At 43.2% G+C, this 25,455-nt stretch overlaps 2 long non-coding RNA genes across 2 annotated transcripts; both read left to right on the forward strand.

The window, feature by feature from the left end:
* Nucleotides 1-6,965: 6,965 nt before the first annotated feature.
* Nucleotides 6,966-13,240, forward strand: LOC142930115 (uncharacterized). The gene is made up of 5 exons (XR_012946100.1): nt 6,966-7,232; nt 8,083-8,223; nt 9,543-12,383; nt 12,970-13,030; nt 13,148-13,240. It is a non-coding gene; the product is annotated as an uncharacterized LOC142930115 (long non-coding RNA).
* A 9-nt stretch (nt 13,241-13,249) lies between these two features.
* Nucleotides 13,250-16,798, forward strand: LOC142930080 (uncharacterized). Its single transcript, XR_012946043.1, has 3 exons — nt 13,250-13,777; nt 14,501-14,730; nt 15,750-16,798. It is a non-coding gene; the product is annotated as an uncharacterized LOC142930080 (long non-coding RNA).
* The last annotated feature ends 8,657 nt before the right edge of the window (nt 16,799-25,455 follow it).

Below are 25,455 nucleotides of genomic sequence, written 5' to 3' on the forward strand. Positions count from 1 at the left end.
CCACAGAGGCAACTTAGTTTGTAGACACCAGGGTACTGTATGTCTGGAATCACATCTTTTACAGACGCAACCAGATCACGGATTTTATGTAATGTGTTGAATCGGACCTGGATCTTGTGTTTATTCAAGATTTTGGAGAACTTTTTTGTGATCCCTACAATGTAGGGTAACGTGATGGTTTTGAAAGGCTTCTCAAGAGGGTCCTTCTTCATGGTTGGAGTGATAGCTTTGCGGATTGTGTCATCGGAATAACCATTAGCCTTAAGAGCTTGGTGTACGTGCTTGAGTTCATTATTTTATTGTTTCCCTTCTACGCGACTTTACCGAAAGAACCAAGAAAAATGGAGTTATGATTATATATGCTGTTACCCAAAAATTATCCACAGCAACGCATGAGTTTGTGTATCGCTTTGATTTTGTGCATTAAACGGGGTCCCATTTTTATTTGGAATGCTCTTAGCTAATAACATCCGGTAATTCAGCAGCATTTGTTTAAACCAGCCTAACTGCTGATGAGACCCACAATATTTAAACTGGTCCAGTTTGCTTGCTTTAACAAATGCTGCTTGATAATATTTTTCTGGATAACTAATAGGCTGATCGACTGAAACACGTTTTACTTGTGAACACAATTGAGTTAATCCTGCTTTATCCATAATGCTCCATGGAAATGCATAATGAGTTTATAGAAAATACTATTAAAACTTCCACCTTTACCTGTGTCCAATGGTCATACTTGTTGCTCATCTATAATATGCGTTAAACGTGTTGGCTCATCGGTGGCCAAACTGATTTGCGAGCCCTGTGCAGCTCGATAGAGGCTCTGTCCAATGTTTTACTTTTCAACACGATGCACCTTTTATTTGAAGCGGGGAAAACAACATCTGAAGCAAGTGGAAGCGACCTGAAGGTCTGGCCACACACGTTGCAGCTATACGGCTTCTCGTCCGTGTGCTTGCGCAGGTGTGTGTGTGTCTTGAGGTCACACGGCTGCAAGAGCCCGCGACCAAACAGCTGGCAACGCTGAAGGCCGTATTTGGAAGTGCCTGACTTAAGACTGGAAACGGGAAGACTTATTCACAATTTGGGAAAATCGCCCGATAAAGCCGGTTGTAATCGCCATTGAAACATCGTACTAAAGTTGTAAATGTCCGTTTCCTCTTCGACATCGGTGTGCTGAAGTAAAATTCATTGGTACGTTTTGTGTATGTAACGTCTTAATTGGCTGTGGTGGTGGTGGTGGGTTAACAGCACTGATATTTGCGTGATCTAACCCAAAAAAACTTTTGAGAATAATATTGATCGCGAAAACCTACGTATTAAACAGATTATATAGGGTTTTTTTAATCGGTCAATGTTGGTATCAGGTTGTGGCCAGAATGAATGAGTAAGTGTAATGCTACAGCCCTTTGTAAATTTTACATATGGAGCTGTTTCCTGCCAGTGTACAACCGAAAATAATTCGGGTCGTCTTGGAGAATATAAAATATCAAAATAAATAAGCACACCATATACTTTCGTGACTGCAGTAATTCCTGCAGTCACGAAAGCTTCGAATCAAGTCTGAACCACCTCTACGGGGAGGTATGAGGTCTGTGTCTTTGTGTTGTCTCTGCTTGTGTGTCTGCCTTTCTGTTTTGGCTTGGATTTGGGTCTCTGTGCTGTCTCTGCCTGTGTGTGGGCCTTGGTGTTTCCGAGTGTGTGCTGCCGCGTCCCCTTTGCTCCATGCATACCTCTTGCTAATTTGTCCCATTGTCTCTCAGCCTTACCTTCTCTGCCTATTTAAGGCGACTTCACTCTGTGCTTGTCTCTGTGCTGGTTCGCTCTACTTGGATGTCTATGTGTGTGTGTGTGCAGTCTGTATTTTAAATTTCATACTTAACTTGCAATTTAGCAATCTTTGAAATAGCGTAATCAACCAGACTATGCGTCAATTGTTTTGACTGACCGTCTGTGTTGCTTTATATGGTTTCCAAATTTTGCTAAACCCTGTTTGTTTTGGTGTGCTTCTCTCTCTGTGTCCCCTGTTGTATCTGTGTTAGTTCCCCCCTACTTGGGTGTCTGTATATACATCTGGGGTAATGTTTCCCCTCTGTCGTAAATTTAGCTCTTCTGTATCTGATGATGGCTGCTTATGTTGCAACCGAAACGTCGTACGCTATTATGTTATTTTATTATTTCTTATTTATAGGTGACTTTACCAAAGAAAAAAACAAAGAGTAACACCATATACCCCCATTCGCATTTCCGTCTCCGTATCATATATATTAAAAAAAACATTTCTTACACATCATCTTCACGGCCTTAAATCGGTAAAGTGCATCATTTCAGCAGCATTGTTATAGCCCGCCAGTGCAGCACAGCAACATCAACTGTTGAACTGAACTTCCATGCTTCTCCGCCTTCACCCACCCACCCACATGGACGAGCGTGGCGATGATGCGTGGCCCAAGATACACCCGCAATCTGCGGCTGCGTGGCGAACCCCCTCATCCAGCAGTGGAATAACAAGACGGCACGCGATTTTTGACCCCCACCCCCATAGTCACACGGCGTCACAAAAAGTCAGACCCCCCCTCTCTCAAATATGACGTCACAAAGCTCTGCCCCCCCCCCCCAAAAAAATAAATAAAACATGCTTCAAATCGCTTTAAACTATTGTCATTGTAGTGCGTATTTAATGTGGCGCTGCACTCTGATGTTGTAGGAGAAAACATTTATTAAAAAGTCTATTTAATAAAGTAGAACGTGTTGTATATATTTATTTGAAGTTGCGCATTTTGACGTGACGTCACATTTCTCTTGGTTCTTTCGGTAAAGTCACCACGTAGAAGGGAAACAATAAAATAGTAAAAATATAAAACAATAAAATTCTCAGGACGTTTCGACTGCAACACAAGCAGCAATCATCATCAGGTGTGAAAACCACAAGAAAATTTGAAAAAAGTGGCAGTTATTAAAATTTTATTGTGGTTTTGACATCTGATGATGATTGTTTGTGTTGCAGTCGAAACGCCGTGAGAATTTAATTGTTTTATTATTTTATTATTTTATTGTTTCCCTTCAACGTGACTTTACCGAAAGAACCAAGAATATAAATCCCTGCAGTCACGAAAGCTTTAAATCAAAATTTAAGAGGCGTTACAACTTTGTGGGCATCGCTCACGGGCGTCACGCGATGCCAAACATCCATTGGGTACGGGGGGGGGGGCAAAGTGGAGTGAAGTTAATGAAATAACTATTCCTGCTCTTTATACTACTGTACTGTAATGAGAACTACATCGTGGCTGATGGTAACAGCTGTACTATACTGTACTGCAGCTCGAATCGGCACCTCCGATTAGCACAGCTGTCTACGTGCGGTGCGAAAGAAGTCCAACATACTGTACACAACACGTGTTGTGTAATACACGTGTATTACACAACACGTGTTGTGTAATACACGTGTTGTGTAATACACAACACGTGTATTACACACCACGTGTGTAATACACAACACGTGTATTACACAACACGCGACCCCCCACGAACGCCCACGTGACACTCCGCGCACCGGATGCCGTGACGTCGCTACTGACGTCACTATCCGGATGCGATTAACATAGCGCTAAACTTCGAGGCGGCACGCGGCTCGAGCTACGGCTCTTGCCACGAGGACTCTGTTTTGAATGTTCAATAGTGCGAGTACGAGTTTGCCGACGAGAGATTTATCCACGGTAAGTGATGGTAATGGTGTTGAGGACGGTACATTGATCTTTGTCGTGGTCGTGTTGATTGCAGTTGGTTGCTGGTGGCAGTGGGGAGAGCTGCTCTTTGCTCGTGTTGAGTGTTGCAAGTGATAGTTACGTGAAGATTGTAATTGTAGTGATAGGGGTGATGGTTTAGTTGCTTTCTGGTGGTGATTGTGGTGATGTCAGAGACAATTTCCGTGGTGGTGCTAGTGATGCTAATGGCGATTGTGATTTAGGTAGATGTTGTTGGTGATGGTTGCGAAAGGGCTCAATAAGCTATTAAGCTTCATGTCATGGGTAGTGATTTCCAGGTGGTGTAAATTCCACATTCCTATGGCGAGGCCCATATTTAAATATACGGACAACTAATTGATTAACACAAAGTGGCACTTAATTTTTTCACGAACTCTTCAAGGATGAAGGGTTCTCAATCTTTAAACGGGGATTTGAACTCCCTATTGAAGACAGTTCTGGGAGAGTGCCACACCTGCTGGAGAGATCTCCCTTGCTGCTCTAAGCTTGGTCGAATGAAGGGTGCTAAAGGAGGTTATTTAGGTTTTAATGCTATCTTTGTGCTGTGTTCCAGAACGATCTTTTGGACATGGATCAACTCGATGTTCAGTCTGCAATTGTGCAGCAGGTCAGTAACTACTCTTGACAGCAAACTCTTATATGCAGACTGCACAATACAGAGACAAGCTCATTTCTTTTTTATCGTAGAGTAGTCGTGGACTACGTGTTTCACTGCCATTCTAGAATAGAACGATTACCATTGACCAATAAGCTCAACACACAGTGCAGGCTTTCAGGTCACTTCACCACCAAATGGGTTTATTACTAGTTCAACTGACAGCAAAGAATCAAAGTTCCACCCCCACCCCACATCGTGTAAGCTCTATAGACTTTTGGGGCAAGTGCTGTTAGTAAACGCCTATTATAACTAGTACCACAACGAGCCGTTTTACCTAACGGTACAGACACGCTTACACACGGCAAACTCACGACACAGTCAAGGCAATTTCTTGTCAGCTCAGTTCGCAGTAAGGGACTCTAGTACTCGTGAACCAACCAGGAGACACACGAGCTTATTACACAGCACACGTATATTGGCAGGTGCTCTACTTGGACTTTATGAATGCGTTCAGGTTCGTGACCTGTAACCAGTTTCATAAAATACCTTTAACAATTCACCCTTTTGCCATATTTGTGTAAATTAGAAATCAATGTATAATGCAGTTGAAGATGTTTAATGGAATTGGCCACAAACCTGGGAATATGGGCACCGTTTAATATTCCCAAAGTGTCAGATTATTTGACATCATCGAGGTGCAATATACTATTATTCGTGAATCTCTATGTCTTGGATGCTGCTTGGTGTAGTGGTTTCCACACCAGAGGTCGCTGCTTTAATCTCCGAGCATGGCAGTTCAATGGGGCAAGTTTCTTAAATACCACCCAACAGTATACAGTAAATGGGTTCACCGCAGCTCGTCGATCATGCATAGTGAGGTAAAGCGTTGACCTTTTCCAATATATGAGGCCATCACGGAGGTGCAGGCCAAAAAATACTCTCTAGGGTAATCCTCTGAGAGCTTTGTGCGATTTAGGCCCTTCCACAAGCACTCTCTCAGTGGGTGTTTGTGTGTGTACCACTTTGTCTCTGTATATATGTCCATGTCTGTGTGCTTGCCCGCATGTTCACGCGTGCCTCTCTGTGCACATCTCTGTGACAAAAGCAGGCAACTCCATCGGATGAAGTCGTCTTCCCAGTGGCAGGGATGAGCTGCACACCACAAGGTTTTTACTCCACTTTATTCAGCATCATTCACCACATGAATTACTGCCACACTCCTCTATAACAAACACACATCATATCTATTTAGAAGACCGATCCCTAAATGGCTTTACAAATCCGTTAAGAGCACACATACAAGAGGCCCAAATCGAGTCTCTTTGTTAAGTGTAACATGATGTGCTTGATTCATTTGTGATCGTAATTACGTGTGTTGCACATGTGTATATGTGCATGAATGACCATGTGTGTCTTTGGGCATGTGTGCGTGTGCAGAAGTCTTGGACAAATTCAAAGACAGAATGACAGAGCAGGAACGTCAAGAAATATTGTGTTTCAATGAAGTTTTTTATTTCAAGATTCGTTCGGAACGAAATGGCCCTTCCAATGATGGCTACGATGACATCGACGGCCACTACATTCCGGTAAGACTCTCCAATATGGGCCATGTTCATTGCAACTAAATCATGCATTCCACTATAAACCACAACATCCCTTACACGCACGTGTATACCTAATAAGTTGCTAATGATTTTCTGTGTGAAGAACACTGAAACGTTAAGCTACTCAACGTCCTAGTTTTGGACATTTTCAGAAAGGCTCTCCTGGTGCCACAAAGCAACTACAAAAAAATGTGGATTTTATCTCGATTAAAATATTCTGGCCTATTGCTCAACTATTGATAAGATCTAAAGGTGGGGCTACCTGAGTAGTGGGTGGGGTTGGCATAGCCTAGAATGGGCCTATGAGTATAGTATGCAGGGCATACAGAGTGAGGCCACTCACTGTGTGGGTGGAATGTGGGAATTGAATGAACATGGCTATGTAAAAGTGACACCTGTGATCTTGAGTTTTAAATCTAGATTTAACAGTGCATCGCTCCAGTGGCTTCCTAATATCGGAAGGAAGAGCATTCCAGACGGCCGCAGAAGTGCACTCAAAGCGCGTGATGTGGTGACTATCTTTGTCATCATAAATACAGATAAAGGACATTCTATAACCCACACTTTTCATAGAATGATTTAGTGGTTTCCAGTGTGAGGCAAAGATGTATTTGGCAGAGACATCAGGGAAAGCTCAGACATGTTCATGAGTTTCGATTTAAAGCTTTCGTGACTGCAAGGATTCATCTTCTTTGGTTCTTTCGGTAAAGTCAAGTAGAATGAGAATAAAATAATAAAATAATAAAATAAAATACCACAATAAAATTCTCACGACGTTTCGGCCACAGCACAAGTGGCCTTCTTCAGGTGAAAGGAACAAACCTGTCGGGACGACAGAGCTTCAATGAACGTTGTTAAGATTCGTAGCGTCTTTTAAGCTGAAGAAGGCCACTTGTGTTGTGGCCGAAACGTCGTGAGAATTTTATTGTGTTATTTTATTTTATTATTTTATTCTCATTCTACGTGACTTTACCGAAAGAACCAAAGAAGATGTTCATGAGTGTGGGAATGTCAGACCAGTGACTAAGAAATGAGAACTTGAATGAGCCGTGTGTTTAGACTGAGTAATGTTTGAGCACTCAGAGACGGCCCTGCTTGAGTACTGAACACTTGTGTAATCTTGTTCTAGATCATGGGTGAACACCTGGTGTACCGCTTCCAAGTACTGAATGTACTTGGGAAGGGGTCCTTTGGGCAGGTGCTCCGATGCCTGGACCACAAGACGAAAAGAGAAGTGGCCATCAAGTTGCTAGAGTACACTGCTAGGTAAGTTTGAACAAAGACATGAACCACATTAAAAAAATATATCTGAATTTGTGAAGATAACCATAACTTAAAAAAATCAATTTAAAAGTTTATTTTGTTTAACCTCGTGAGAACTGAAGAGAAGAGAAGGCGAACGTGCGACTGCCAGGTCATGTATCCATCTCCATCAGAAGCTGTTTCTGTATGAGTTTATAATTTCATAAATGTCTTCAAACACCATCAAAATGATGTTTGATTTGTCATGAAGAGGCAATATGTAATTTTTTAAGGTTACTGCCACGTGAACGTGGAGTTCACACCACTGACCAACAACGGGGATGAGTGCTGCCCTTTTGCCCATTATATTATATTCTTCTATATTGCAACATGTTCAGGCACTAAATACCAATGCCAAGGAGGTCTGCTAGCCACGAGGGGTCTTCAGGAAAGATTTTTTTTTTCAACTTTTGCAATTCCGCATTAAAGGAGCACAGACCACAGTGCTTCACAACATCGTCCACAGTTTCGGTTGGAGGAGCAGGACACTTTATACCTTACTCGCTTAACATAGCTCAAAAACCACAGTGATCACAATCCAGTGGTGCAACATTTTCACCGCACTGAGATGGGATGTGGTAACCCCTTTCGGGTAACGACCATCGACAACTTCCCAACCGATTGGTGCAGCCTCCCCAGTTGGCCGCTGATCACGTCGACCGGGCAGGGACGACGTTGACGTTGACCGGGATGAAGCGCTCACAGCCATGACTCTGGAGCTCTGTTGACCGCGCCATCCCATGTGCGTGATAATGCTTAAAAATATGCAAGACTTAAGAGTGGGGTGAGACTCACCGATGCATTCCCTCCACAGAAACGACCTTCAGAAATGCAGAAGGGAGGCGCATATCATGAAAGCGTTGCAGTCCAAGGACAATGAAAATAACTACATTATTAGATTTATCGGGCATCTTATGTTCAGAAAGCATCCCGGCTTCGTTATGGAGCTCATGACGTAAGTAAAAAAATCACATCTGTGCGCCAACATCGTGTTTATCTGAAGCAATTTTTTAAAACGTGCAGGTAACATTTGATGAAATTCAGATTTAAAAAAATGTTGTTTGACCAGGTGAGAACTCAAGAGACCAGGATGAGTCTCATTTGCAACAGTGACCTGGGGCATTAGATTGCCAGTAGGGGGGCGATGATTCCTAAGTTGTACAACGGCAATAAATTAATTTTTCGGGTAATTTTCGAATTTTTAACATCGGCTGTGAGACAGACGCGGTGTGTGGTATTATTACAGCTGCATTAATCAGGGAGGCTGCTGGATTCGAACCATGAACCTCGACGAAAGGCGGGGATCATGCTGCCATTAGGCCATGTCACCACCCATCGGCTTGTACCAGCCCTTTCATGTTAATGCTTTATTGGTAGTTTTTAAAATATGAAAGGGACACGGGTGTCTCCTTAACGTGGCACGTAACTGTTTATGATGCAACGATGCTCTCCCACCTTACTTAATACATATGAGCTGAGTGGTTACCACCATTTTACATTGTACAGCACATTAAAACATAGCACTTCATAATAATTACAAATACAGTAAACAATGTTTCTCGTTATCTGTAAATAACATTGTTACCTACCGCAACGTCCTGTCTCATCCATTACCTTTATCATGAAACCAGATGCAACAGCAAATTATCATAACGAGCCCTATGAGCCAGGCGATTTTGGTGTCCGCCTGTAATCCAGCACTGCTGAGGCGAGGGTTTGGTGGGTCACACACATTTTGCGAAACTCCCTACCGTGGGCGTCGAGGTGCCCATACCCTGGCTTGTCGGTAGAGAGCAGTACAACAAAAGTGTAGACTACCTGTTACATCTGTACGGGATACAGTATTGCCCCCTCGCAAGTGTGGGTTTTTGTCTGGGTGCTCCGCTTTCTTCCAACATGTAAACGCTCATTTTTTTTTTTTTAGAAAATACCTTTATATGTACAAGACCGCAGAGCTTAGGCATCTTTTGGCGCCTGCTCATGACTTTGGTTGACTTGCTGTTTGTGGTTCCTCGTACGTCTGAGTAATGTTCTCTTTATATTGCAGTGAAGTGATTACTGTGCATGTTATAAGTTGATGTTATTATATTTCTCAAACCCAATATGCAGGTCATGTTTCATCATCATTCACCTGGGAGAAATTTGAATTTGGTTTTACATGATAAAACTCCTAATCTATTGTAAAGCATGATTCCTCCAGTTCATGAAGCGATCCTAAGCATTGACCAAGATAGTCGAAGGTGGACTAACCATTGACGATATCTTGTCTTGCAGCATCGACCTCTTTGATCAATTCCATGGCAACTCCACGATCTTTGCACCGTCAACAATCAGGCTCTATGCAAGATCCATGTTGAGGGCCCTTGCAAAACTTAAGAAGGAGGCCATCATTTATGGCGACCTGAAGATGGTAAGTAAATACAATAGCATACTGCCGTCATTCATGGATATGTTTTGCCTTGAGGCAACTGTGGCAAAATCAGACCTATACTCTTTGGTTCTATTCGGTAAAGTCACGTGACTTTACCGAATAGAACCAAAGAGTATGGATCCTTGCAGTCACGAAAGCTTCAAATCTAAAATAAGACCTCTCTCGTAACTCAAAAAATTGAAAACCAAACACCCTGCACCTCATACCGAATTGCACAACAATAATGCTATTGTTTCGATAAATGTATAAAAAGTAATCGACACTTGTTTCAATCCAGGACATCGTCTAATCTCTTCTTGCTCTAGAGTACACTCTGCAGTTTATTTGAAGAGATTCTAATTTACATTGGCCACAATCACAACACTCAAAAGCGATAATTACAATTGGCAATGTTAGACAAGTTTCTGACACGAGGAAAAGGAGAGAAGCACCTGTAACTTATCCTAACGAGGGGGACAGGTCGGCTAAATAGACAGTGATTCAAGTGGTACAGTTTGTAGAACACGAGCAGATAATCCGCGCTGTGTTCCGTCCTCCTGAGAAGTGAGCGACTCCACGTCACAAGACCACAGCTCAATCTCTCAGCATGGAGTCTTCCCAAATCTCAATTATGGTAGCAGCCACTTATCATGTCGAATAACATTTAACATTATATTCTTTAACATTTAACAAGAAGCATCTGCCCCAAAACATCTTTAATATTTAAAAAGAAGCATCTGCCCCAAAACATCTTTAATGCCTCCTAAACTTCCCACAGTCCCTGATAACACTGCATAAACGAAACAATGTGTACTTATATATCGATTTAAAGCTTTCGTGACTGCAATGATTCATCTTCTTTGATTCTTTCGGTAAAGTCACGTAGAATGAGAATAAAATAATAAATTGATAAAATAAAATAACACAATAATATTCTCACGACGTTTCGGCCACAACACAAGCGGCCTTCATCAGGTGAAGGGAGCGAGACTGTCTGGTAGGACAGCGCTGGAGTGAGAGAGCCACGTTCAGATCACGGCTTTTAAGCTGTGTGAGAGGAACAAAGAGCCTTGACGAAGGAATTAGCATAAAATTTAGCATTGAAAAGGCTGAATGATTAGCTTGTGACTGGTCACAGAAATAGCTATGTTAAAAGTTAAAGCCTACACATCCGCAGAGGCACCCATTGTTAAAAGGAATTAGCATAGAATTTAGCATTGAAATAGCTAAATTAAGGCATTCGCTTGTAACTGCTACAGAAATAGTTACGTTGAAGTCAGAGCATACACATTCACCGAGGCACTTAGTACAAATCAAAACAGGAGAATTTAGCATTGAAATAACTAGGCAAATTTAGCATTGAAATAACTGGGTGATTTGCTAGTGACTGGTCACAGAAATGACTACAAATCTGAGCTATTCACAGTACTATATAGTGAACCAATAAAAACTAAAATATAAATTACCTTCATGTTATCAATAAACTCTATATTCTCCAATCAGCTAAGCTACCAACCATAAGTCGTTATATATCACAATGCTATATGGCGAAAAAATGGGTGGATTCTTACCCTCAAATTTCCGTACCACGGATAGCTACGGGCCCCGTTCAGACGGACGAGTTCGTCCATGGTCGGAAAAGAGGAGGGGGAGAGAGACAGCTGCGAAGCCCTAGTATACTCCATGTTGTAAACCATACCATTAACCGTGGTGTGAGAGGTATTAAGAGGCAATGCTGGCGAAAGAGCTGCGGTCTGAAGGTCATCGTAAAATTACAATTAATTAAGAACAGAAATGATTTAACACATATTTCCAGTGGTTACTGAGCCTGAATCCATCTTCTCGGTTGAAATTGTCTCTGTGCTTGTATATGTGAATGGCCTCATGAACGAATCTCTCATGGTAGCCAGTTGGTTTGCAAAGAACCTCCGTCTTGGAGAAGTCAATGTCATGTGAGCCCACTGAATTGTAACAGTGATCTTATATGTGTGTTGACACAGAGGGGGCATAGTTGGTGCATATGCCAGTCATCTCAGTTCGTCAACCCATGGCACCTAGATATCTTTCGTGATATGTCAGTGAGACTTTGACATTTCACGTGGCCTCAAAGTGCACCTGGCCTGGCACAGGTCCCGTGGTGACGTCACTGCTACCTAGTGGCGAATGGCGCCTGTTATTCTTATGTGTGTGCGTTTGGAAACGTGGCATGGTGAGCAGCTTTACAATGCACTACATTCTCAGTGACTCAGTTATTATTCTCAGCCATAGAGACCCTATCAGGTCATACAGGCATTAATAGGTGTTTGCAAACAACGTTTTTACCAATGTCAAAACGTCTCTTGGAGTGCCGCTCACACTTTTCCAGTTCTGAGCCAGTTTTAGAAAGATCCACATTCATCTGCTGGATAGAATGACCAATTTTACCATCCTACAAAATGTAAATGTTTTAATCTGTGTGCACTCAAAAATCTAAGTGGACAAATAACGTGCATGACCTTCTCGCTCAATCGGTGCTGTCCATGTGTGTGTGGTGCGCAGTTTTCGGATCTTTCGGAACGTGGAAATACATGGCTCCAGAGATGTTCCTGGGCCTCCAACTCACCTGCGCAGTGGACATGTGGTCCCTGGGCTGCGTAATTGCTGAGCTCTCTTCTGGCTACCCTCTCTTACAGACCACTGGAGATTATCTTGCCCAAATGATCACGGTACCTGAAATATGCTAAAATATAATCTCATTATTTATGAATTTGAATTGCAACCAACAGCAGAGCCCATGGCTTAGTTTTAGCTGAGCCGGCTCACAATGCTAATGCCGAGTGATGGTCCATTAGTCGCTAACAACCATAGAGGAGACTGCCGTGGATTGCAATCTGTGGAGCAATTATACTTTTGGCCTCATTCCATGGGAACAAATGTTGCTCTGCTGCCAGTATGTACATAGAGAATAGTCATATCTTTAATGTGATCAGACAATAGTTGGGCACGTATGATGTGATTTGGCCTTGTTGATAATCATCACTCAGAGCGACAGACTATTACCCTTTCCATTCTTCGGGTTCATTGTTCATCCCTGAGGTTCATGAAGTAACTTTAATGGGCAATATTTGTTCATTAAGTACCCAATAATTAAAATATATGGTAATGTTGTAAAAGCATGTGCAGTCCTTGTGAATAAACGTTTCAGTTTTAGAGACATTTACATTTGAGGAAGTCTACTGTATGTATGTTTACGATACACACAGTCCAATGACCTAACCCATGTATATTAATTTCACTGTGACCTGTGCACAGATTTTTGGTCTCCCACCAAGGTCCATGATTGATGCTGCGACCGAAATGTACATTGACACCGGTAAGTGGAGGGGAGGTTGCTACTTCTGTTGTCACAATTATCCAGGCAAGCATTGCCGTAATGTACTTTGTTCGTAATCCTTGGAAACCCGTTTCACTCATTTTCTCTCCAACACAGACAAGACAGGGTGCCACAGGGTGAACGGCAGGAAGGTCGTTCCAAGCACCACCTCTCTTAAGGAAAAGCTTCGGACTACGAACAGAGAGTTAATCGATTTTATTCAAGGATGCCTTGAGTAAGATATACCTGTACTGTCTACATATGATCTTAATTCATCATTATTTTCGTGTTCACCATCAGCACTCTCGTAAACAGAGTGCACATTACTAGGAGTGATGTTTTACTGACAGGGAGTGGCTTTGTGTCATAACAGGGCAATATTTCATGCCTTGTGCCTTCTTGTATTCGTTTGCATAATGAAGGTAAATAATTGCATGTGCCACACCTCCACCCCATTATTAGAAGAAATGTAGACGGTAAGTGGACCCTGACGATTCACCGTTCATATCTTGGCAGGTGGGATCCCGCTCGCCGGCTCACGCCTGAGGAAGCTTTGAACCACAGGTGGCTTCAGGACGACACCAAGGACAAAAGCCATGCTAGTCACAATGAACCGGATGCTGTGGACGCATCGATTAAAATGGACGAGATCGTGGAGGTGGATCGTGTGAGCCAATGCGAGCAGAGCTGGACGAATGATTCTGGGTCAGATCTCGAGGAAGATTTTGTGTCAGCCAAGAGCCAATCGTGAGTCTCCACGTGCACGTTGCATCTTGAAGAATATTTGTGTTGGTTAGGTTCTTATGAAGTGACTTTGATGTTTCTCCCTGCTCAATGCTTTCTCTCTGCATGCAGCTCTCTTTGAGACGTTGCTCTTTCTCCTCTGCAGTCTGGAACTGTCCTTCCCCAGCCATCTTCATTGTCGACTTCATGCTCTTGTTCAACTCTAGGCTCCAGATCTTCCTCTTCTCCTCTGCCTATAACTCTAGAAAAGAATCAGAATATTTATTTATACTGGAGGAATTTGATGAGCTATGAAGCTCTTTTTCACGGATGTCCAGTATGATGTCCAGCAGTACTGGACATCATTCTAACATTGGTTTTCATTTATAGATTGGCCCCTGCCATGGGAATGTGGAATTCCCACCACTCTGCTTGCTCGTTTGAGTGTGAAAATGCTTTGGCTTTTCTTATCTTCAGAAGGGTTTGGGTAGTGATAGGTGTAGGGGCAGTGATCTACTTGACATCTGTAAAAAAAAGAGCTTTAAAGGTCATAATATTCCTACAGTCTAAATAAATATTCTGATTCTGAACATATTCTGATAGGGGTAGACCTGGTTGTGGCTGGGGGGCAGGGCCAGGGAGTAGCAGTAGGATAGATAATGGAATTGTATTGCAGTAGGAAAGTTTCAGCACAAATAAAGAAAGGCAGACAGAGGCATAACAGTGGCCCTTGCAACTCTCTTTCAGCTCGAACGCCAGTTTCTACACTGCCCTGGAATACCAACGCAGCCATCAAGCGATAAGTGAAGCTGTCGCCAACACCGGAGCGAAGGCATCGAGGGGGCCTGGGCGGAGATTTGCCCGTGTGCGGCAGCGACTCCGGACATTTCTTAGATTTGTCCGGAAGCATTGCTGCTGCAATGCGGAAGAATAAAGGCCCCATCGTTGGCGCACCCCACCACTCCAGTACAGTGGAGGTAAGGGTTTGGTGGGTCGCTCCCTTTCCGTGGGCACCCGTATCCTGGCTTGCCAGGAGAAGGCAGCACAACAAAAATGTGGACTCCACCTGTTCCGTCTGGATGGGATTGAGTGGTTTTCGCCTCGCATGCGTGGGGTTTTTTTTTTCCGGATCCCCAGTTTCCTTCGACATTTTAAAGCCACTCATTATTTGGCCGATAACACCTTGACGTATAGAGGACCTCAGAGCTTGGACAATTGTGGTTCTGTGGTTTCTCGCGTTGTAAGAGTGAGTGAGCACTGTGCACGTTAAAAGGTAAAAAAGTATTATATCTCGGCTTTCACGACCAATCTTAGATTCATTATTCGTTACTTTGGGTCAGATCGTCGAGGTATCTGACAATTTTCAGCTTTTCCCTCTACTGACAGCCAATCAAACGATGTTGTCACGTGGGCAAAAATTCCAATTTATTTGGATTTCAGGAAACCGGAATGTTGAAAAACAAGCATTAAATAATGTTACGTAAGAGATTACATTCAAAAATAAGTGTTAACAATAACTCAGCTCTTATTTTGAGATCTTTAACAGAAGCTCAGCTCTCGCGTAATGCATGCAAATCTTTTAGCTAAAGTACAATCAACAAGATAAATGTTCAATTTAAGAAAAGACCAAAGATCTGTATTGGAAAAGAAAAGGATTATTTTGTCTAAGAGTTCTGTTTTGGTGTAAGCTATTTATTTCATAATAATCAGAATCTTTCATTAACATAGCTTAAAAATACATGATCATCTCGAGGAAATGTATGTGAACATTACGTCACCGCAAAATATCTTTCCCACCAATTTTACATGGAGAAGATAAATCCAAATTTGTATTGCACTGCATCCAGCTGGCTGCTTCTCTCGTTGGTGTTCCACTCCCTTGTCGCACGATGTCATACAGCATCTTGAGACACGACTGGAGACCTGCTGCTGTGTGTCTTGAGTGCTCTGTCCCTTGATGACCCCAATGCTTCCCCTGGGTTTGTGCCCGGAACAGGTGACGTCACCGGGGGATGTCGACACCTGGAATGGAAGAGGCAGAGACCCCAGACCCCAAGACATCCTGCAACCCCCCACCACCCCACCTGCACACACCCCACACACACACCCCACCCACCCACACACCCCATCCACCCACACACACCTCACACAGACATACCCCACACACACACACCCCACCCACCACCCACCCACAACACACACCACACACACACCTCACACAGACATACCCCACCCACCCACACACACCCCATTCACCCACACACACACCACCCACACACACCACCCACCTACACACATCACGCACCCACCACCTATGCACACACACACCACCCAACCATCACCCACCAATAACACACCACACACACAAACACCCCCCCCTCCTTTCTCTTGACTTACTGTTAATGAAATAGCTAAGGATGTTTTTAACTCGTATATAATAATAACTGTAAATATATATTAGTTTAGTTTTACCGTGTATTGAATTTAGAGGAAGGCCGTCTCACCGTGAAAGTATTAATGCAGAAGATTTAAATGTGCAATACGTTTTACTTTCATGCAAGTTTGTTTTTAACTCGTATATAATAATAACTGTAAATATATATTAGTTTAGTTTAATCGTGTATTGAATTTAGAGGAAGGCCGTCTCACCGTGAACGTGTTAATGCAGAAGATTTAAATGTGCAATACGTTTTACTTTCATGCAAGTTTGTATTTAACTCGTATATAATAATAACTGTAAATATATATTAGTTTAGTTTTACCGTGTATTGAATTTAGAGGAAGGCCGTCTCACCGTGAAAGTATTAATGCAGAAGATTTAAATGTGCAATACGTTTTGCTTTCATGCAAGTTTGTTTTTAACTCGTATATAATAACTGTAAATATATTAGTTTAGTTTAATCGTGTATTGAATTTAGAGGAAGGCCGTCTCACCGTGAACGTATTAATGCAGAAGATTTAAATGTGCAATACGTTTTACTTTCATGCAAGTTTGCAAACAAGCCTCGTGTTCAGTATTTTGTAAATACAAATTTTTCATTTGTAGCAATGTTTCTTGGCATTTATGGTTTTGTTGGAACGTTTATTAATATTGTTTTACTTGTTTGCACCACACACACACACACACCCCACGCATACACACACTATTCACACACCGTGCACACCCCACGCACACACACAAACCATGCTTGCACCCCACGCACACATGCACCCCACACATATACACACACCACACACACCCCCCACACACACACCACGCACACATACACCCCACACACACACCCCATGCTAACACCCCACACACACACCCCATGCACAAACTACACACACACCCCACGCACACCTACACCCCACACACACACCATATGCACACACCACACATACAGCCCACACATACACACACACCATGCATTCACCCCATGCACGCACCCCGACTAGCGCTTAGGTCAACTAGAACACACAAACCGAACCTCTCCACCTGGGTTTTCATCCCGGCAAACCGAGCGAGTGACCTGGCCATGGGTTTCCCATGTGAGAGAGAATTGGCAAAGTTCGGTGTGAGATGGTGACTCCCGGACCCTGTGGTAAAACATGGGTGAGTTTGACGCGAGACCACCTCCGGGAGAATCCGGGTAGAATATGATGGTGCACCCAGATACACGAGCACTCAAGGGGGGTAAGTTGGAAAGGGCAGGGAGTGTTGGAATGCAATAATACTGTTTTCCTGAGACAGATAGTGCGAGTGGAAGAATGACGAGTGTGGCCTTGGGTGCATCATCAACACATCGCGCATCTAAAATTATCCCTGATTATGACAATAAAACAGCTGTAAGTTGAGATGGAGAACACCAACGCAAAGGTGATGAACGGGCAGGCAACCCGGGGCTGTGCGAGGGGACAGCCCCATCCAGCCCTTACCCCCCCCCAACTCCCTCCGCACTAAATCCTGAGCGCTGCACTGCCGGACCGGCGTCATCCATGACTCCACCACGCGACGACCAACACCATCCACTCCTTCACCACCACCACCGAAGCCTAGTTGGTCACTGACACGCTTCGCACCCCACAAAAACGGTTTACACCTTAAATTTTGATTTAAAGCTTTCGTGACTGCAGTGATTCATATTCTTGGTTCTTTCGGTAAAGTCACGTTGAAGGGAAACAATAAAATAATAAAATATGTATAAAACAATAAAATTCTCACGACGTTTCGACTGCAACACAAGCAGTCATCATCAGGTGTGAAAAACAACGGCAAGAACATTTGAAAGAAGTGGCGGTTTGTATTTATTTATTTTTAAACGTTAGCACCACGGATAGCGATTTGACAGTTTGTTTAGATGGACGAGTCCATCTATGTTCGGAAAAGAGGAGGGGGGAGACGAAAAATTAACGTAGGCTGCGAGTGTGGAGTGTGTGTGTAAGTGGAGCGGTGGTGTAGCGGTGAGCGCGCTGCGCTATGAACTCGGCGTCCCGAGTTCGATTCCCACGTCCGGCCAGCACCAGTGACGATTATATCTGAACCGGGTCCTGGGCCTCCCCTAGGCCGGCCCTCCCCTAGGCAGGCTCGGCCTAGGGGAGGGCCGACCTTTATAGGTGCTAACAGCACTCGCCCCAACAGTCTGTTAAGGCTACACAGGGGATCTTTGTTGTTCGAGGTAGTTGAATACATATTGTGCTTTCGATGGCTCGTTGTGCGAGTTGCCATTGTTGGTCATTGTAGCTTGTTTGATGTCACTCGCAATCGCACATGTTGCCATGTAGTAACTGTCCATAAATCGCTTGGTTATACAGATCGGGCCACCCTATATCTATAGTAAATTAATTTAATGTTGCGGTTTTGGGTCCCGGCACCGGATGGAATCCTCTGCACGTCCGATTAGCACGGTTGGCTCCGTATGATGCAAAAGAAGTTAAACGTACATACAATTGCGATGAATTGGAGAGTGTTGGTGACCAACCATGAAAACAAGGTTGAACATCGAGTACTAAAACACTGCTTTATGTACGTCCATGAAACCCTACGTGTTTATGTTCCCCCCTGCTCTTGTGTGCATATTATACTGTGTATATATTTATTCATTATTGCATATATTGATTTGCGTTTGTATAGGTATGTGTATGCATGTACTGTACACAGTAAAACCTTGGATTGCGAGCATAATTCGTTTCGGAAACGTGTTTTGTAATCCAAAGCACTCGTATATCAAAGCACTCGTACATCAGTTGTGATCACGTGACGCTCGGCAGTACAAAGCGTGTACGTACTGCTCGTATTGCAAGACCCCGCTCGTTTATCAAATTAATATTTATTTAAAAAAATGTGCTCGTCTTGCAAAACACTCGCAGACCAAGTTACTCGCAATCCAAGGTTTTACTGTATTTATTTAATTACTCGCGTGACGTTTGCGCGCGTGCATTTATTGTGTACTACATTATATTTACTAATTTGTGCGTTGTATGTGTTTTGTGTGTGTGTGTCTTCAGCCCTGATCTGTCCACTGCTGCAACGAAGGCCTTCCCAAGTTGCTGTAATCTTTCGGTAAAGTCACGTAGGTATAAAACGAATTAAATCACGACGTTTCGGGCGCAACGCAAGCGGTCCGTCATCGTGTTGGGACAACCACAGCAAGAAACAAATTGCTGAAGCGGAACTCTCTGCAACTCCGATTCGCCCACTTCAGCAGTTTGTTGCTTCCTGTTGGTTGTCCCACCTGATGACGGGCCGCTTGTGCTGCGCCCTAAACGTCGTGATTTAATCTATTTTATTTTCAACCCACGTGACTTTACCCAAAGAACCAAGCCCGCTGACCTGAACAGTTTATGTGATGTTTCCTTAACCCTGCCCGTGCTTTCTGGGAGAAAAACTAAATTTTTCTCGAGACAAACGCTTTTGGGAAAGTGTGAGAGAGTCCACGTATGTGCACGGTTTTTCGTCCTTGTTTTTGCAGCATTTAATAATTTCATTTCTTCTCTCGTCAATTTTTGTTCTAAGTTTAAGAATAGTTTCTCTATGTAACCTGTCTTTTCCATTTAGGATGTGTGAATGTGAGGAATTCTGACTTCTGCATTCAAAGATTTTCATTACTTTGGCACCATTATTTCTCCCGAAATGGTATTTTTTACATGCCTTAAATGTTGATTTTGTAGCTGAATTTCTGAATCACGGGTTGCATTAATTATGTGGTGCAAGGAGACTCAGATTATTCATTTACAACTTGCACATTGTTATATCTGAAGGGAAAACAGGGACGGCATTTTTATTTCAATTAAAAAAATATATATACTTACATTTTCTGAATCTTAATTTCTATCTTTTATGTTTACTATTGCATTGGCAGTGATGTACAAATAACAAAAGCTCAACACGAATCGTCATTAACACTGCCCTAAAAAAAATGTCTGTTTTGGGCAATGTCCATCCCATCTTTATCTCGGCGATGTAAAAGGGCCATTCCTCCCAAAAGTGTCAACCATGATGATCACAGCATCGTTCTCATCTTAAGCTGATTTTGGATTCAACGTTTCTCACTTCCATCGATCAACTTCCAGGTTCTGCCGAGCTGGTTTCCAAATTCTCGACCAGTGAATTCGCCAAGTTGTTTTAAACCAAAGGAACACATTTCAGCATCATTCTGCATTTACCACCATAAAAAAATCACGTATATATGTAAAAGCATCATCTTGTTATTTATGCCGAAGGTGTTCAAAACCACCCATAATTGGGTCTGCGAGAAAACCTGACGTTGTTTCCTGGGAAATGCAACTTCTGCATTTCCCCCCATAGGCTCAGGCACGTGACACTACATAGTCCGTTGGGAATCCCAGCGGTGGTAAGCATTGTACATAGTTTGTGATCGTTGTCCGTTTGTGTGTTGTCAGCATGCCCCCCCCACCTCCTAACAGTGGTCTCATGTCACTAGCATTTAATCTTCTGCTGCTGCAACAGCAAAACTGTACATGTTTTAAAAAAAATATTGTTCAATAGGACTGACTTTTGTCATCTGTGGCAGCAGTATGTATTTTTTTTGGTATGAAGTACATTTGATGAATGAATGTTTTTTTCGAATAATAATTTTGAGCTAAGTAAATGCACTGCAAAGTTGTCATAAGTATCTTCTTTGGTTCTTTCGGTAAAGTCACGTAGAATGAGAATAAAATAATAAATTGATAAAATAAAATAACACAATAATATTCTCACGACGTTTCGGCCACAACACAAGCTGCCTTCATCAGGTGAAGGGGGCGAGACTGTCTGGTAGGACAGCGCTGGAGTGAGAGAGCCACGTTCAGATCACGGCTTTTAAGCTGTGTGAGAGGAACAAAGAGCCTTGACGAAGGAATTAGCATAAAATTTAGCATTGAAATGGCTGAATGATTAGCTTGTGACTGGTCACAGAAATAGCTATGTTAAAAGTTAAAGCATACACATCCGCAGAGGCACCCATTGTTAAAAGGAATTAGCATAGAATTTAGCATTGAAATAGCTAAGTTAAGGCATACACATCCGCAGAGGCACCCCTTGACAATGGGATTAGCATAGAATTTAGCATTGAAATGGCTGAGTGATTCGCTTGTAACTGCTACAGAAATAGTTACGTTGAAGTCAGAGCATACACATTCGCCGAGGCACTTAGTACAAATCAAACAGGAGAATTTAGCATTGAAATAACTAGGCGAATTTAGCATTGAAATAACTGGGTGATTTGCTAGTGACTGGTCACAGAAATGACTACACATCTGAGCTATTCACAGTACTATATAGTGAACCAATAAAAACTAAAATATAAATTACCTTCATGTTATCAATAAACTCTATATTCTCCAATCAGCTAAGCTACCAACCATAAGTCGTTATATATCACAATGCTATATGGCGAAAAAATGGGTGGATTCTTACCCTCAAATTTCCGTACCACGGATAGCTACGGGCCCCGTTCAGACGGACGAGTTCGTCCATGGTCGGAACAGAGGAGGGGGAGAGAGACAGCTGCGAAGCCCTAGTATACTCCATGTTGTAAACCATACCATTAACCGTGGTGTGAGAGGTATTAAGAGGCAATGCTGGCGAAAGAGCTGCGGTCTGAAGGTCATCGTAAAATTACAATTAATTAAGAACAGAAATGATTTAACACATCTTTCCAGTGGTTACTAAGCCTGAATCCATCTTCTCGGTTGAAATTGTCTCTGTGCTTGTATATGTGAATGGCCTCATGAACGAATCTCTCATGGTAGCCAGTTGGTTTGCAAAGAACCTCCGTCTTGGAGAAGTCAATGTCATGTGAGCCCACTGAATTGTAACAGTGATCTGCCACGGCAGAGGAGTTCGTCTTACCGTGTTTCAAGTCTGCTTTATGTTCGCGGATGCGGTCCGAGATATGTCTTTTGGTTTCTCCAATGTAGCTACTACCACAGAGGCACTTTAGTTTGTAAACGCCCGGGTACTGTATGTCTGGAAGAGCATCTTTTACAGATGGAACTAAATCACGGATTTTGTGTACTGTGTTGAATCGGACCTGGATCTTGTGTTTATTCAGGATTTTGGAGATCTTTTTAGTGACCTCTGCAATGTAGGGTAAGGTGATGGTTTTGAGTGGCTCCACAAGAGGATCCTTCTTCATGACTGGAGTGATGGCTTTGCGGATTGTGTAGTCGGAGTAGCCATTAGCCCTGAGAGCCTGGTGTACGTGCTTGAGTTCACTGGTAATGTGTTCCTGGTCGGAAATGCATTGGGCTCTATGGTATAGAGTCTTGATGAGGCAGTTCTTCTGGGATGGATGGTGGTGGGAATCCGGTTTCAAGTAAGCATCTGTATGGGTAGCTTTCCTGTAGACAGAGTGGCTCATTGAACCATCATGTCTCCTTTTAATTAAGACATCCAGAAAGGGTAGTTTGCCATCTTTTTCGACCTCCATGGTAAATCTGATGGCTGGGTGTATGGAATTGATGTGGTCGCGGAATTGGTCTAGAGCAGGCTGGCCATGTGGCCAGATGACAAAGGTGTCATCAACGTACCTCTTCCATAAGGTCGGGCGTAGAGTGGCAGTCTGGATGGCGTCAGTTTCAAATTTTTCCATGAATACGTTGGCTACAACCGGAGATAGGGGGGAGCCCATTGGGGTGCCCTCAGTTTGTTTGTAGAAAGTTCCATTCCAGGTGAAGTATGTGTTGGTTAAGCAATGTCTCACCAGGGGGGGTACATCAGTATGCAGTCCTTGATGAACCAGGTCTTCAATGATAGCGATGGTGTCAGGTACCGGGACTTTGGTGAACAAGGATACCACATCAAAACTGACAAGCAGGTCGTTTGGGGACAGGGAAATGTCTTTGATTGTCGATACCAGGTGAGTAGAATTTAGTACCGCAGAGGTGGTTTTTCCAGTGAAAGGTCGCAGTATATCAGCCAGAAAACGTGCCAGTTTGTAGGTGGGGGAGCTGATAGTAGAGACGATGGGACGAAGGAGTGTATCTTCTTTGTGTATCTTTGGAAGGCCATATAATCTTGGTGGTCTGGCAGCAGAGGGTTTCAACGAGAACTGTTTGTTCTCATCAATTAATGCTGTTGAATCAGAGATAATTTTGTTCGTTTTGGTGACCAGGCTGTTGGTGGGATCTCTTTTTATTTTTGTATAGCTGCCATCGTTGAGTAGTTCTTGAATTTTGTTGTTATATTCTGTTTTGTCCATGATGACAGTGGCATTGCCTTTGTCGGCTGAGAGAACGACAATATCATCCCTCTTTTTTAATTGAGATAATTCAAAACGTTCGTCTTTGCTGATGTTGCTAGGTGGCAACTTAGCGTTTTTGAGGGTTGCAGCGATTTCAGATCTTGCTACGTCTGCAGAGATGTGACTCAAGCCCTTGAGTGCAACGTCGACAATGTCTACATCGGATTGGTAACATGTAGACAATATGACTACCTCTTCGGCTGCCACTATGTCGAACAAATGTAGGGACAATTTGATTTCCAAATTCAATCACCTCTCCAGCAAAAAATCGGATCCACACACCGAAAAGATAGACGTCAACAAAGTCGTAATTAATCGCAGTAACAGTTCCATTTTTGATGGTCTGAAATCCGTTTTAGCTAAAGGTCTAAACTTTGCTGTCACACCGAGAAACTTACCGGTTAATGATATCATTGCCCATGTCGACGTTGCACTCAAGGGCTTGAGTCACATCTCTGCAGACGTAGCAAGATCTGAAATCGCTGCAACCCTCAAAAACGCTAAGTTGCCACCTAGCAACATCAGCAAAGACGAACGTTTTGAATTATCTCAATTAAAAAAGAGGGATGATATTGTCGTTCTCTCAGCCGACAAAGGCAATGCCACTGTCATCATGGACAAAACAGAATATAACAACAAAATTCAAGAACTACTCAACGATGGCAGCTATACAAAAATAAAAAGAGATCCCACCAACAGCCTGGTCACCAAAACGAACAAAATTATCTCTGATTCAACAGCATTAATTGATGAGAACAAACAGTTCTCGTTGAAACCCTCTGCTGCCAGACCACCAAGATTATATGGCCTTCCAAAGATACACAAAGAAGATACACCCCTTCGTCCCATCGTCTCTACTATCAGCTCCCCCACCTACAAACTGGCACGTTTTCTGGCTGATATACTGCGACCTTTCACTGGAAAAACCACCTCTGCGGTACTAAATTCTACTCACCTGGTATCGACAATCAAAGACATTTCCCTGTCCCCAAACGACCTGCTTGTCAGTTTTGATGTGGTGTCCTTGTTCACCAAAGTCCCGGTACCTGACACCATCGCTATCATTGAAGACCTGGTTCATCAAGGACTGCATACTGATGTACCCCCCCTGGTGAGACATTGCTTAACCAACACATACTTCACCTGGAATGGAACTTTCTACAAACAAACTGAGGGCACCCCAATGGGCTCCCCCCTATCTCCGGTTGTAGCCAACGTATTCATGGAAAAATTTGAAACTGACGCCATCCAGACTGCCACTCTACGCCCGACCTTATGGAAGAGGTACGTTGATGACACCTTTGTCATCTGGCCACATGGCCAGCCTGCTCTAGACCAATTCCGCGACCACATCAATTCCATACACCCAGCCATCAGATTTACCATGGAGGTCGAAAAAGATGGCAAACTACCCTTTCTGGATGTCTTAATTAAAAGGAGACATGATGGTTCAATGAGCCACTCTGTCTACAGGAAAGCTACCCATACAGATGCTTACTTGAAACCGGATTCCCACCACCATCCATCCCAGAAGAACTGCCTCATCAAGACTCTATACCATAGAGCCCAATGCATTTCCGACCAGGAACACATTACCAGTGAACTCAAGCACGTACACCAGGCTCTCAGGGCTAATGGCTACTCCGACTACACAATCCGCAAAGCCATCACTCCAGTCATGAAGAAGGATCCTCTTGTGGAGCCACTCAAAACCATCACCTTACCCTACATTGCAGAGGTCACTAAAAAGATCTCCAAAATCCTGAATAAACACAAGATCCAGGTCCGATTCAACACAGTACACAAAATCCGTGATTTAGTTCCATCTGTAAAAGATGCTCTTCCAGACATACAGTACCCGGGCGTTTACAAACTAAAGTGCCTCTGTGGTAGTAGCTACATTGGAGAAACCAAAAGACATATCTCGGACCGCATCCGCGAACATAAAGCAGACTTGAAACACGGTAAGACGAA

This window comes from Petromyzon marinus, chromosome 1, assembly GCF_048934315.1.
Source record: "Petromyzon marinus isolate PM22_M1 ecotype Great Lakes invasive population chromosome 1, UKy_Petmar_22M1.pri1.0, whole genome shotgun sequence".
Lineage (NCBI taxonomy): Eukaryota > Metazoa > Chordata > Hyperoartia > Petromyzontiformes > Petromyzontidae > Petromyzon > Petromyzon marinus.